The 14,001-nt window shown below is 44.9% G+C and overlaps 1 protein-coding gene across 1 annotated transcript in view; it reads left to right on the forward strand.

The window, feature by feature from the left end:
* The window catches only part of CLTC (clathrin heavy chain), a 2,794,584-nt gene that overhangs the window by 2,665,892 nt on the left and 114,691 nt on the right, over positions 1–14,001 (forward strand). The gene's annotated exons all lie outside the window — the stretch shown is intronic.

The raw sequence follows: 14,001 nt of genomic DNA on the forward strand, positions 1-14,001 counted from the left end.
TTGGTTTTATTTTGTTCATCCAGAAGTGATGATTAAAGTACTGCTGCCTCATGTTTAGTAATAAACATGCATTGTGCTACAATCTGCTTTAACAGCCCATAAAGTATGAGGATGTCTTTGGTGTTGCTGTTATGTAGAAATTTGACAGACGTACATTCTTAGTTGACCAGCTGAGAAAAGCAGTTTTTTTTCATTTGTAAGGTGAGGAAGCTGTCCTGGCAGTAAGATGGTTGCTGGAAGTGACTGGATATGGAAGCTGCACTGGCTTAAAAAATTAAGCAGCTGTACAGGAGAGTCGAAGTACAGGTAGTCACAGGAGAGATCTCCTCATTTTTGAGGAATCTGTTGCAGTTGCAATGCAATTATCTGACCATTTGTCGTGGTGCAGTCGAGTTAACAGTGCTGACCAGATAATTTTTTAATTAATGTGTAATATACTATCTTACTAGTGGCTGTAGTAAACTTTCCCATGATTTTAAAAGAGCTAAGTCATGTTCTCTCACTTTATAGATCAGATGTCATATCTGTCTGACTAAATGAATGGTTGGCTGATCCAATCATTTCTTACCTTTGGTGCCTTTTTCCAGCTTTTGGATCCAGGAATCATATGCCTCTACTACCCACAATGCCCATCTCCACCCTTATGTACCTCAAATCTCATTTGCCACCTGTAGAGACCAGACATTATCTGCAAGGGCTTGGTGTTCAACTTTAAACAAGTGTTTAAATTCAGATATTTTTTGTTATATTTTCTATTAGTAGACTGTCTTGTGTGTGTAGTACAGTAGTTTTAAGGCCATTTTCGTCCCTGTTCATCTGTTCCCTTCTGAACTTGACATCATGGGAAGTTCTTCATTCCTTTTACCCCTACCCATTACAAATGGAAAAAAAGAAGAGATTTTCTCTGTATTTCTTTAAAGTATATTATTTGCCATAGCTTTGATGTAAGGTGTTTTTCTAGGACTGGTTTAAACTATATTCTTTATCCAGTGGTGTGTGTGTGTGTGTGTGTGTGTGTGTGTAAGTCATGTTGGACAAGGTTGCTGGGTTTAAGAAGTGTAGTGCCTTTGAGTACAAGATTCCCCCACAAGACCTGCACAACCTATTTGTTTATTGTCTGGGGGCTGATTACCTTGATGTCCAATGCGAGTCTTGCACTTCTTTCAAGGCCAGGACTTTGGACCATAGGAACAAGTTAGCATTAAAGGGTCTTCTACCTGCCTCTTCATCTGCTTCTCCTTTCTCCAAGTGGCCATGCAAATTTAAGAAGGCGAAGAATAGAGATGGAGGAAAGAGCAAGGAAAAAGAAAAACAAAAAGAAAGACCCAGGAAGAGGTCTCAAGATCAGACTTCCCATTCAGCATCAGCACCTAAAACTCCAAGGTTGATGGATCCAGCACCTTGTCAGGAGTAACAATAGTGGCTCCAAACTCTGCCTCCCCTTTGCTACTTCCCCCTAGAGCTAGCAAGTCCCAGGTTGTATTAACATATCCTTCAGTATTGATCTTCAAGACAACCTTCTGTGCCCCACCCCCCAGTCCCTTTGATCAATATGTCTTTCTGAAACCAACATTGATAGGATGATGAGGAAATTTCTTCGAACTCTGGTTCATATGGGAGTCCTCCTGTGGCCACCCCCACCCCCTCCACTGTGGGGTCACCAGGACTTGCCCCATCCAGTTTCCACCTTGGTTTCTCGTTCCGCAGTTCAAACCTTGGTCCAGTGTTTCACAGTACCGAATCTTCTTCGAACTCTGGTTCATATGGGAGTCCTCCTGTGGCCACCCCCACCCCCTCCACTGTGGGGTCACCAGGACTTGCCCCATCCAGTTTCCACCTTGGTTTCTCGTTCCGCAGTTCAAACCTTGGTCCAGTGTTTCACAGTACCGAATCTTGACTGAGCCAAGAGTGGTCTCTGCTTCTGTTTTGTCTCCATTCCTTACCCTTTTGACACTGGCTCTGTTGGATAGCAAAGGGTCTCTGGGCCAAAACTCAGGAGGGGGGTTGAGTTCAACACCAGTGCTTTGAGCCATCTTGGTATCTTGGCATTGGACAGTTTAGCTCTGATGTTACCTTTGGAGTAGAGTTAAGTCAAAGCAGAGGATGTTAGGTTTCATAGTTTCTTTGGGTCCTCTGAGACCTTCCAGTGTTACAATTTCAACGTCATCATTCAAAGCTTTCAAAAGGGTCCTCTCCAGATCCATAGAGGAGATTCCTCAAACCTACTCAACTCTGTCCTGACTTTCTTTGGATTCTGCTGCTTCAGCCCAGCAACTTATCTGTCAGGAACAGCCAGCCTGATTCAACTTCAAGAATCCTCATTTGTCAAGTCCCCATTCTGATTCTAAGACCTCTCTTGAACATCCCCAAAGGAAACTCACTGGAAACTCGCATGCAAGATGAGGCATGTTGACTCATCCCTGAATTTGCTCACATAGGATACTGACTTCAAGGAGGGGGTCCCTCCTGGAAGACCTCTCATTTGGAGAAGTCCTGACATTGATGAAACAAAATGGGGGGGGGGGTTGTCATTCAAAGCCTCATCCCAAGAAGAGTCTGTACTTCTGGAGGTGTTTGGGGCTAGCTTTCCTACTGCCTAAGTGGATCCTCCTGCTGACAAGCTCATAGACCTGTTCTCTTAGCAGGCATGGAAGGAACCTGACTTGGAGCCAATTCCAAGAAAGCCAGACAACATACTAGTGTCTCCACAGAACAGATCACACTGGATCAAGGGTCTCCCAGTTGATGCTATGGTGGTGGCAGCCACAAAGGAGCAGCTTTCTGAAGAGATCACCTCTGTCCATCCCTCTAATAAGGAGTCCAGAGCATTGGACCGATTTGGAAAGTGAATGTATGCTTCAGTGATGATTGCACTTTGCATGTTGAACTACTTAACACACATGACTTGTTTCCAGAGGGATTTGACTAAAGAACTGTCCTAGTCCTGTTGGGTAATTTGCCAGTAGATATCCAGAAGACAGTGGAATCCCAGATTTCTAGCCTTTAATCCATGTGTAATGTGATGGATAGCATGGCAGGAGCAATGGGTACTGATATTGCTATTGGTCAGCACACCTTAATGTCATTTGTCATTTTGTAGAAGGTTTCAAGGCATCCTTCATCAATGCCTCATTCGATGTGTCATTGTTTTGGACCCAAGGTTAAAGATAGACTGACCAGTAGCAAGCAAGAGGGCAGGACTTTGTCTGCCTTTGGACTACATTCTTCCACACGAAAAGATTTTTTTCCCAGAATTGGAAGGGTGGAAAGAATCTCTGGTTTCAAATATCCCAGAATTTTGCCCAGGACACTTCTTGTTACAGAACCCCCTGTGTCAGTGGGAACAACTTTAACAGACGTTGCCCTCGGGGAAAAGAGGTGGTCCGCAGAATCAAAGGATGTTCTTCATCTCACATTGCTGCAGTCCTTACACTTGGAATATTTTGTTTTCTTGCCTCAGTGGTTTGGATGTCAGAAAAAGTGAATAACTGTATTTCTTTGTGAAACAGATACCCGCATAGGGATTATCATACTTTGTGTATACCTTGTTTAGGACTATAAAGAGAAGGTTAAATTGTGCCAGGTTAGTCTTTGAAAGCGGCAAATTATATAATGCCGTCGGATGCAACAAAGCCTAGGCTAGAAGAACGGTTCTTAGGGAGCCCGGTAGGGTGGCTCTGCCAGAAGTTTCTTTGGAGTCCCAGGGAGAGACTTTGTTATTGCAAGATGTGGCCTCTCAGGAGGTAGGCCAGGCTGAAGGGGCTTCTCAGGCTCCTCCCCTCCCTTCTAAGTTTAGCCCTCTCCTTGTTTCCAAGGCTTCTCCCAGAGGCAGGCCAGGTTTACCTTCAGTTGGTGTCACCCCTAGTTCTTCAGGGACTGTGCCCAAGAAGCATATGCTTAAAATGGCAGAAGATTTGATTACTCTGATTAGAGGTTCTATGCCCCCTCCTGATAAGAGACCTAGGGTGGAACCTGAGCTTGGGAGTTTTTGAGCAGGTTTGGAGAGAGTCTTCGGCTGAAGACTTTGCAGGAGTATTCTCTTATTCGGAGGTTTCGCTTGCTTTCTCTCTGAAGACTTGCAGGGAGTATTCTCCTTATTCGGATTCTGATGTGGATGATTCTACTCCTTCTGCTTCTCCTCCTGAGGATTTTTCTTTTCAGAGACTCTTCATTCCATGAGGGAGCATTTTAAGTGGGAAGGTCAGGACTTCCTCTTTTCAGGGAAAAGGCTAGGGGAATTTTGTTTTTACCCCAGCATAGGCCTTTAGCTATACCTCCTGTTCTGGATGTGGTGGAAGATGTTTTGCAGAAGCTTCTCTTAATCTTGATTCTTTGCCTCCTGCGGATAGGTATTATAGGGTGCCTGAAGCTCATAAGTGTCATTTTAGTCTAGAGTCCTAGACCCAGAAACTGTTAACAGGGGGCCTAAAGGTGTTAAGGCTTCTGTTGTTAAAAATCCGTGTTCCTCCAGATAAAGAGGCAAGGGCTTTGATAGATGGGGAAAGAAAGTTTATACTTCTTCCACTCTAGCTATGAGGGCTTTGAATTGCCAGTTTCACATGTTGAAATACCAAAACTATCTCCTTTCACAATTGAAGTCTAAGGTAGATGCTGTATTGAGTGTAAAGAGTTACAAGATTTAGTACATGTTTCTGAACAGGTGGGTAAGCATTCCTTGCAATGTGGTTTTGATGCTGTACAGGCCTCACGAGGGTGGCTGCCACTGGTTCTGTTCTTTGGCTGAGGGATCAGAATTTAGCTGAGCATGTTAAGACAAGGATTTTAGATGCTCCTTTACAATCTGATGTGTTGTTTGGTTCTCCTGTTGAAGCAGTTTTAAAGAAAATGGAAGACAAGGCTAAGTCTATGCAGACTGTTAAAGATTTTGCAGGTTCAGCCTCCGAAGTTTAGTAGAAATTGGCCTACCAAGGGGTGGACATATCCTTCTTATGATTCCCAGTCTAGGGGTAGGTCTAGACGTGGTAGGGGCAGAGCTCAAGGCTCTTTAGGCCTAGAACAGGAGTTCACCTGCACAGTCTTGGTGAGGGCAGGGTCAGTCCTTTCATAAACAGACCCAATGACCTACCTTTGACAGCACCTTTGGGGAAGGTTGGCACTTTTCAAGGAAAATTGGAGTTTGATTACCCAAGACAAATGGGTATTGGATATCATACACCACGTTACAGGTTTTATTTCCATACCTTGCCTCCTTTCAAAGGCATGCCAGACGTTCCTCCTCAACAAAGACTAGAGGCGCACAAACAAATTTCTCTGTTACTTCAAATAGGGGCCATACAGCCGGTTCTATTCAGAAGTGAGGCCTAGGATTTTATTCTCGCTGTTCCTAGTACCAAGGAGACCAATTTTGGATTTATCTACCCTCAACACTTATCTGGACATTCCCAAGTTCAAAGCTTTTACCTCTGCTGGGCAAGGATCATTGGATGGTAACTTTGGATCTCAAGGGCTTCCTTCCATGTTCTATCAGACTGAGTGCAGGAAGGAGTACGTTTTTCTGGCTGGGAATTCTCATTATCAGTTCTCTGCATTGCCCTTTGGCTTATCGTTCTGGCTCCAGTGATAGCTTTCGAATACAGATCTATCCTTATTTGGACGATTGCCTGATTCTGGCTCCAGGAAAGGACGAGCTTCTTCATCATTTGGGAATACGTGATATAGATGCTTTGATGCCTGGGGGTATTCTGTGAAGCGAAATAAAGTCCAGTCTAGTACCCTCTCAGGACATGTGCTTTCTGGGTGTAAGACTGAATACAGCATCCCAGATGGCCTTTTGACCCGACCGGACAAACAAAAGAATCTTTCCCTTTACTTTCATCAATTGTCTCATCTGTCCAGGCTGACTGCAAGGACAGTCCTTCTCAAGCCCTGGGGTTCATGGCATCTTGTATTCTGGTGCTTCCCAATGCCAAACTGCATATGAGGAAGTTACAATGGTATCTCAAAATGTATGGACTCAGCACTGCCAGGATCTGGACACTGTCATTCAAATAATACCTTGCATTCAAAATTTTTGTGTGGTGGGGCTCAGGAATGTCACTAAACAAGGACTCTCTGTGACCGTCAGATTCTAACGAGATGCCCCTCAGACAAAGCTGGGGAGCTCATCTGAATGGAAAGTGGAGACAAGAAAAGTGGCCTGCCAGACTACAACATCTACATATCAACTTGGAGGAGATGTTAGCAGTCCAGTTTGCATTAATGGCCTTCAAGGATTTACTTCTTCCAGGGCAGGTGTTGATTCTAACAGACAACACAACTGTCATGTGGTACATCAACAAGCAGGGGGAACACATTCTTATCCTCTATGCAGGCAAGCAATGATTTTGTGGGAGACTGCTCTCAGTTTGCAACTAAATCTTCAGGCAAGGTTTCTGCGAGCACAGAACTCCTTTGCAGATGGGTTAAGCAGGCAAATCATGGATCCCCACAGTGGAAATTGGATCCTCATGTATTGAAATTGACAGTGTCATGGGGAACTCCAGACATAGATCTGTTCGCTTCTCCACTAAACCACCAGCTGCCAAAGTTTTGGGTTTCATCACACAGCTTGGAAAGTGGATGCTCTTTCTTTCAGTTGGAAAAATCTTCATGTGTATGCCTTTCCACCTCTGCCTCTCCTCCCAAAGGTACTTCTAAAGGTCAGACAGGACAAACCAAGGATGATTTTAATAGCTCCAGATTGGCCTCGACAGCACTGGTACCTATTACTGAGAAGTCTGGTAAGGAAGCCTCCATGGCCTTTACCTTCGATTCCACACCTGTTGTCTCAGGAGGACAGTCATTTACTCAATGTCAAGCTTCACTCTCTTCATCTAACAGCCTGGCATATTCTGTTTTGAACCATAGAAGGTCTCAACTTCCACAGCAAGTTTTGAATGTGATTTTGGAAACTAGAAGACCTAGTACAAGGAAAGTGTACGCAGAAAAATGGAAGAGATTTTTATTTTGGAGTGCAGCAAAGGATTTGGATGTTTCTGAGCCTAATTTGAGTGTGGCTCTTCAATATCTTACTGAGTTATTGGACAAAGGTTTGTCTTTCTCTTCCATTAAGATTCATGCTGCAGCAATTTCAGCTCACTATGACTGTGACCCACCATTGTTTTCTCATCCTTTGTTCAAGCAATTTCTTAGAGGGCAAAGAATATAAGACCCGAGCTCCTACTCCTGCTTGGGACCTCAATTTTGTGTTGGAGAAACTCACTCTACAACCTTTTGAGCCTGCAGCTACTGCTGAGTTGAAATATTTGTCATGGAAGACTGCTTTTGTTGGCCATTACCTCTGCAAGAAGGGTTTCTGAATTGCAGGCCTTGAGCCTTTCTTAATTTTCCATAAGGATAGGGTATCTTTAATCCTTCCTTTATGCCTAAAGTGGTTTCTAGTGTGGCTTTAAACCAAACTATTCATTGCCCCTACTTTTTATGCAGATCCCAAAATAAAGGGGAAAACATTTTGCACACTTTAGATGTACACAGGCAGTTGCGTTATTATTTAAGCAGGACTAAGGGGTTCAGGCAGTCTCAGCAGTTGTTTGTTTCTTTTGCTTTGAGTTCTCAGGGCAAGCCTGTGTCAAAACAAACTATTTCTAAGTGGATTGGGTTTTGCATTGCTTTCTGTTATTCCCATCATGGCAAGGAGATTCCAGCTGGGATTAGGCCTCATTCCACTAGGGCTACTGCCACTGACAGCATTTCTAAGGGGTGGCAACTAAGGATATTTTGGAGGCAGCTACTTGGAGTTCAGTGCATACTTTCTCTAAGCATTACCACCTTCCTCTTAAATCTAGGGCTGGTTTTGCCACTGCTATTTTGCAGGGCATTTTGGCAGCTCCTGCTTCTTTATAGTTTGCCATCCTCCCTTACCTCTGCTTTGGGATTCTAGGACTGCAGCAATGTGAGATGAAGAACATAGTACAGTTTTGTACCTACCATAAATGTAGATGTTCGAAGATCCACATTGCCCTCCTTCCCCTCTGTGGTTAGAGGCGGTTGTGTGGGTTGGGTTGTAAATTTGTATATATTGTACATATATTTAGTGCAAGGGTGTTTGGTTGGTTGGTTGCTGTTTTTTGGTTTTGGCCTTTCCTTTTTAGGGTCTTCTGACATCTGGGGCAAGAAAAGACTGAGGATGCGACGCCATCAGTCTATCGCCGCTTTGACCCCGACGATCGCCTTACTTTGGTATTCGGGCCGACCGAGGACAGCGCTGCGCGCATTTGTACCCCTGGCGTCCTGGCGTCAGTCCCTTGCCGACGGCGTCAGCTCTTACTTTGGGTTTGGTAGACCGAGGAGGACGGACTACCCAAGTGTAAGGACTGCAGCAATGTGGATCTTCGAACATCTACATTTATGGTAGGTACAAAACTGTACTTTTTTTGAGATCCATTCACAGAGAACCCCTTCCAGTTCTCTTGGAATGCTTGCTCAACTGCCATATGCTGGAGACAGTCCCAGGCAGTTATCTGTGCACCCTCATTCCTGGCTAGCCATCATTTGAGATTCTTGGGTGCAGAAGATAATCACAATCGGCTGTTATTTCATTTGCTTTCCCTTCAACCAGTTAAAAAGGGAATTCCCAGTGTTCCACCCAATTGGAGGGATGTAGCAGCAGCAGAGTTAGCATCTGTTTGGAAAGCGTCATCCAGGAAGTTCCACCAGACCAGCAAGGATCTAAAGTCTAGTCGATATTCCTTTTTATTCGGAGAAAAAAGAATGTGACCTCAGGCCCATTCTGGACCTCAGCCACCTAAATATGTTTTTCAGCAGACAGAGTTCTGGAGTGTCATCATACAGTCCATGTTGCCTCTTCTAAGGAAAAATGACTGGACGTGCTCAGTAGGCTTTCAGGATGCCTACTACCATGTGACAATTGTGAATCAGTCGAGAAGATTTCCCTGTTTTTGAATGGGAGCCAGTCATTTCCAGTTCAGAGCACTGCCACCACAACCCCCAGAGTGTTCACCAGATGCATGGCAGTTGTAGCAACTTACCTAAGACTGCATGGGTTCTGCATGTTCCCATGTCTAGATGACTTGTTACGTACTGCTCCCACCAGAAATCAGCTGGTTCACTAGAGGGACTTCTTGCTGTAATTTATCCATCACTTAGGAGTTACCATAAACTTGACAAAAAAAGCCAGCTGACTCCAACATAGGCAATAGAGTTTATAGGATGCCATCTAGGCATAACATCCCAAATAGCCAAGCTTCCACAGTGCAGAATACTCTGTCTTCAAATTCAAGTCTTACAAGTTCTTGATTTAAGCAATTCCCCAGCAAGAAGACGACTTAATCTTAAAGAATTGATGGCTGTATCAGTTAATACTGGTCCTGCAAGCAAGATACTGTATGAGGGCACTACAGTGGACCTGGGTGGTTCAGTGGTCAATGTTAATCAGCATCTGTACTTGTCAGTTCACCTCACATTGATATGCAGGCATTACATTCAGTGGTGGTGATCTTCACATCTAGTTTACTGGGGTCAGCCTTACTCATGTCCACCCCCAATTGCCACTGTGACAAGGATACCTCCCTCATGGGGTGGAGGGGGTGTTATGAAGGGAGAACTATCCAAGACACATGGTCCACAGCAGAGGCCAACTTTCACATCTGTGAGATGAGAGCGGTCCTCCTAACACTCCAGGCATTCCCGGATTCTCTCCCCAGAGGTGTGATTTCTACCCAGATGGACAACATGGTGGTAGTGAGAAGAACCTGTTTGTATCTGTTATGTCCAGCAGCCATGAAAGTTTGTCAGTGGGCAATATCTTCTCGATGCTTTATGGTGGCAATGCACATACTGGGGATTTCCATTCTAGCGGACAGACTGAGCAGGTCTAGTCTTCTACCCCATGAGAGGTCCCTCAATCAAGTAGAGTCCTCATTGATTTTCTGATGCTAGGGCCAGCAGTGCTGTGGCCATCTTGCTTCACATCTACACACCAATTGCAGCAGCCACTTTGCCCTGACTCTCCAAGAGAGACAGTCACCGAGGGATACTCTGGTTCACACTTGGCCCCTAGGTCCCCTAATAACCAAGTTTCTACAGAAAGCCATCTGATGCAAGGCAATGGTAATTCTCATTACCCTCTTCAGGCCTCTGCAGATTTAACTTTATGTGAAGCATCCTCCGTAATTCTTGTCCAGATCTTCTGTCTGGCCAGCCACAGTGGGACCTGAAAACCCTAAAACTAAACAGTTAGCTCTCCAATTCTAAGGATGGCCAGAGATTCCAGGCTTTTTGCTTCTCTTAACCATATCCTTACTCTCTTCCTAGAAACTTAACACGAGGAAGGTTTGCATAAGTAAGTGGAAAAAGTTTGCTGTTTGGGATTCTTCTAAGGACTTGGATGCTATTTCAGCAACTCTCCCTTTTGTATTGGTTTTCCTGACAGAGTTATTTCAGGAAGGTTTTAGCTTTTCTCCTGTTGTGGTAAAATTCATCCTCTTTGTCATGGAAAGGAAAACTTGTCTCTGTGTTCCCCACATTCTTGTTCAAAAATCTTTCTCAAACTCAAAAAAAATCTGCAGTGACTGATGTTCTTCGTGTTTCACTGTTGCAGTCATCACACTTGGGTTATCTGCCTGCAGGTAGCCCTCAGTCGGCCCGAATACCAGAGACTTAGTATTTCTGCGTCGGATGCTGTTGCTCCAGGACTAACGTCAGGTAGTCAGGGGTGTAAAAACAGGCAACCGACACCATTACGTCAGCCTTTCTTGCCAAGGAGCCCAAAGCAGAAACGGTTCGCAAGTGCCGGTCGGCCCCTACCTGAGTTTTTGTTTATGAATTGAATCATCCTGAAGTCTTCTAAAGCTAAGTACCCCATTGGGGATCCTTTTTTCTTGCTCTAACCGATGTCAGAAAAAGTTAACAATTGTTTTGCCTGTGGGAAGCAAATACCACAGCGAAATTTTCATTCTTACTGCATCACCTGTTTAGGCCCAGACCACGACGTACCTTGCTGTCAGTTTTGTGCCTTGTTCAACGCCCGAACCATTCATCGTCGGGCCCTTATTGTCACTAAATGCTTTTGCTTTCGATCTCCGTATTCTGAAATGGTTTCGGTAAGCCATCCAACTACCAATATTCCGAAAAAACATAATGAGAAAGACCACACAGCTCCAGAAATGCCGACGACGCTTCTGTTAAGCTAGTCACCACTTCGCCAGTGCTCAGCCCCTGATGCTTGCTTCAGTGGATTCACAGGCCTCTACTGAGACCCATTCGGAGTCTGGTATGCCACCAGACTCTTCTTCAACTATGGAACCTGCGGGGCATGTCTCTATCTTGGATGGGTTCGGAGCCGCTGAGCAGGCATCGGCTTCTGAGGAAGTTTTTCACTATCTATGTTCGGCTCAAACCGACGACTTCAGTTCTGTCTAAAACTGCCGAGTTTCTAAGGCCAAGCGTACACGCTACGCCTAGAAAACCGACGATTAAAGCGCATGCACCTGCTCCCTTGCCACAGCATCAAATGCTTAGAATGGCAGAAGACCTTATTATGCTGATTAGGGGAAGTCAGCCTTCCCCTGTTAAGAGGAAAAGAAACCAGTCCCCAGCAGCTTCAACAGTCCAAGAGTCCGACTCTGAGGTATCTGATTATGAAGACATGCCCTTATCTGCTTATAAGGATTCAGATGCAGAGGAATCCATTCCTTCTGCCTCTCCTCCTGAGGATTTTTCTTTTGGTGAAACCTTACGTACTTTGAGAGCATTTCCACTGGGAATGCCAAGACTATCCTCAGTCCAAAAAGAGACTGAGAATTTATAGATTTGCCACAGCACAGGCCTTTAGCAATACCTCCAGTCCTGGAAGTTGTTGATGATGTCTTTATGGAATCCAGTCTTACTCCTGATACTTTACCCCCTGTCCCTAGGAAACCAGACTGGTACTACAGAGTACCTGACTCTCTCAAATTTCTTTTCAAAAATCCTACTGCTGACCCAGAGATCATTTCCAAGGGGCCTAAAGGTATCAAGGCAACTACAGCCAAGAATCCCACTCCTTTGGACAGGGTTTCCAGAGCTTTGGACAGATGGGGTAAGAAAGTATATACCTCTGCAACTCTTGCCATTAGGGCTTTGAATTGTCAGTTTCACATGCTGAAGTACCAACAACATATTATGGAACTTATTAAGCAAAAACTAGCAAACTTTACAGACTGTGCAGAGAATAAAAAATTGCAGGAGCTTATGCACTCTGCAAGCCAAGTCAGCAAGCATACTTTGCAGTGAGGCTTTGACACCCTAGAACCATCTTGCAGGGCAACAGTCACTGGTTCTGTACTGAGAAGGCATTCTTGGCTTAAGGAGCAGACCTTGTCAGATCATGTCAAATCAAAGTTATTAGACGCTCCTTTGAATAAGGGCAATTTGTTTGGCAACAAAGCAGAAGTTCTTCTTAAAAAGATGGAAGAAAAAGCTAAATCTATGCAGACAGTTAAAGAATTCTTACAAGTACAGCCTCCCAGATTCAGTAGGCATTGCCCCTCGAAACAATGGTCCTTTCCAGCCCCCTCCAGGCCATCACAAACTAGATCCAGGGGAAACAGACCACCCAGACTACAGTCTCAGGGTATGCAGCGATCTAAGCAATGGAGTGCCCCCACCCCCAAAAACAGGGAGTGGTAAGCCACCTCCTTATGGAAAGAACTCACAATGACTTCTCTACTCCACTCCCACTGCTGTCCAACTGCTTGTGCCCCTAGGAAGAAAACTTGCCCTTCATGCAAAAAAACTGGATGTCCATCACAAAAGACGGATGGGTCCTCAACATTGTATCCCAGGGGTACAAATTCTGCTTCCACACTCTGCCAACCCCAAAAGGGTTCCCAGACCTTCCTCCAAACCAGTGGGCAGAGGCACAAAACCAAGTCTTATCCCTGCTGTCTGTCAGGGCTATTTATCCGGTTCCGGTGGAACAGATAGGCCAAGGATTCTATTCCAGATGTTTCCTGGTACCGAGAAAAGAGGGCTCTTGGCACCCAATCCTGGATCTTTCAGTTCTCATCACCTTCCTGGTGGTACCAAAATTCAAAATGCTTACCCTGCAACAGCTTCTACCTATGATAGCCAAGGATGCCTGGTTAGTCACCGTAGACTTGAAAGAAGCCTATCTGCACATCCCTATAAGTAGTCATGCAGGACATATCTACGTTTCCGGGCCGGATCTATGCTTTATCAGTTCCCTGCACTTCCCTTTGGCTTATCCACTGCTCCCAGAGTATTCACAAAATGCCTGGCTCCAGCCATTGCTTACTGCAGGCAGAGAAATATCCAAATTTACCCGTACTTGGACAACTGCCTGATTCAGGCGGATAGTCAGGAATTGCTGTTGCAGCACCTGACATTTGTAAAAAATCTTCTCACATCCCTGGGGTACACCATCAATGAAAATAAATCAAAACTGGTGCCCAGTGAAAAGATTGTATTCTTGGGATCAAGCTTGGACACAGCATCTCAGATGGCATTCCTCACTTTAGAAAAGTAAGTCTGTCTGACAGCTTATGTCAAACAGTTGGCCACCAGAACCCAGCTATCAGCAAGGAAAATACTGCAGGCCCTAGGGTTCATGGCCTCATGCATCCTCCTAATTCCATATGCCAGACTGCATGTGAGGAAACTTCAGTGGTACTTAAAAAGTCTTTGGTGCCAATATTCTCAGGACCTGGAAACAGTCATTCCTATCATACCCTGTCTAAGGACAGAGTTTCTTTGGTGGGCAGCAGCATGCAACCACCACAAGGGACTGCCCTTTACTCAACCCCACGCCATCCAGACTCTAACCACAGACGCATCAGACTATGCCTGGGGAGCAGACATGGATGGCAAATGCATTCAGGGCCACTGGAACCCAAGTTAAATTCATCTGCACATCAACCCAAAAGAGATGCTAGCTGTGCAGCACGCCCTGATAGTTTTCAGATCCCTACTCTGTCCAGGACAGCTACTAATAAAAATAGACAACACCACACTTGTGTTACA

Source organism: Protopterus annectens, chromosome 13.part0 (assembly GCF_019279795.1).
Source record: "Protopterus annectens isolate FY-2018-M chromosome 13.part0, PAN1.0, whole genome shotgun sequence".
NCBI classification, from domain to species: Eukaryota; Metazoa; Chordata; order Ceratodontiformes; family Protopteridae; genus Protopterus; species Protopterus annectens.